Here is a 1,581-nt window from a genome sequence, read left to right on the forward strand (position 1 = left end):
GATTCTGGAGCCTTCTATCCTGTTGCAAAATAAAACTAGTCCCTGGTACTTGGTAACAATCTCCTTTAAGTGAATTGTTGGCTATCACTCAAGCTTTCCTGATTTCTCCATACTCACTTGACCCCCAAGGATACTGCATGAAAAAGAAGATTCAGCACCTCCTTACCTTGTCTACCAGGATAAGGGGTCTGAATCACTTATACCCTTGAACTCATATGTCTTTACTGACATTGTCTTCTGGCTTCACGGAGGTGCAAGAAGAGCAGCAACTTGCAGGCTAAGGGCAGCCTTGTCACAAAAGAGATACAGGTGTTAGGTGTGACAGGGCACTTGGGGCTGGATCCTTCAAAGGAAACATTGACTATACCATCGTGAAATAAAAACCATGCCCTCAAAGATCCTTGTACTGTCTTCTACTCTGATATATTTGGTTATTAACCACAACCATTCAGTCCTGTTCTCAGACAGGTCTCTGCATCCTTCTAAGGCTTCTCTGAAGACTCTGCCAAAAGCCACCACTCAGAATTTGTGTCTTCACCAGAGAATCACAGTCCTGGAGCTTCACAGGAAAAACTGTAGGAGCTACTGGGAACTACTGTTACCTCAAAGAGACTCTCCAAAGCAGGTTTCCAAGATGGCAGTGCTGAGGCAATGCTCAGACGGTGCCAGTGAGCAGAGCCAGGACTACTGGGACTCTCAGTCTGGAAGCATGTGTACCTCATGGAATTGGACAACCGACTTAAGATCCAGCAGAGTGAGAAGTAATGACATAGGAATGAGTGAACAGGTTCAAGAAATGCCATTGTGGTTATTTGTTTGGAATATTGATGGAATTCTCTAATATTCTCCTTGTATGGATATTTGAGGAAACCTTACTTCTTTCTCCTTAAACTATCGCTAATCCATGAATTAGTAGACTGTGTATTTGTAAACAAATAGCAACCATTTTTCAATGTTACCTGGTCTTCACTTACCCTCAGATTTAGAAACAAATGCTTCTACTGAGTCTCACTCACGTTCATGATGATAGAATCGTTTGCATAGGTTTAATAAAAACCTATCCTCTTATTTACAAAGACTACATTGGAGAAGACAATTCTGCAGCAAGGCCATATGTACAGTTTGATGCTTGAGAGTGATTTTTATTTAATCAAAGACCATCAGACCACTACTAAGGAGCAATGGTTGGTGTTGTATGTGGAGCTAATGTCTACAAAACCTTCCTAAGAAAACTAACATGATGTCTGGCTTCCAAGATCCCAGTCTCTCAGGTAGTAAGGAAGTCCACTCCTTGGAAGTCCACAAACCTTGGCAAATTCTGGAGACATCAAGAAGAGGGAAATCCACTGAGATTTATGGGTACAGCATGCAAGTTTTGTTGAAGAAAGCGTTGGGGTCTTGGATTCCTACCCTTCGGATAGAAGAATGGCAGGGGCTTTGAAAAGTCTGATTCAAGATTCATTTTGAAAATTGCCAAAGAAAGTTTATTCCTTGGAAGTAATAGTTGCTTAATACAGTTAGGCTCTAGATATGCTGAGCAAACTCAAGAAGTCTTTTCTAGTTATTTAAGATTCTTGCTGT

Source organism: Suricata suricatta, chromosome 2, assembly GCF_006229205.1.
Source record: "Suricata suricatta isolate VVHF042 chromosome 2, meerkat_22Aug2017_6uvM2_HiC, whole genome shotgun sequence".
Taxonomy (NCBI): Eukaryota; Metazoa; Chordata; class Mammalia; order Carnivora; family Herpestidae; genus Suricata; species Suricata suricatta.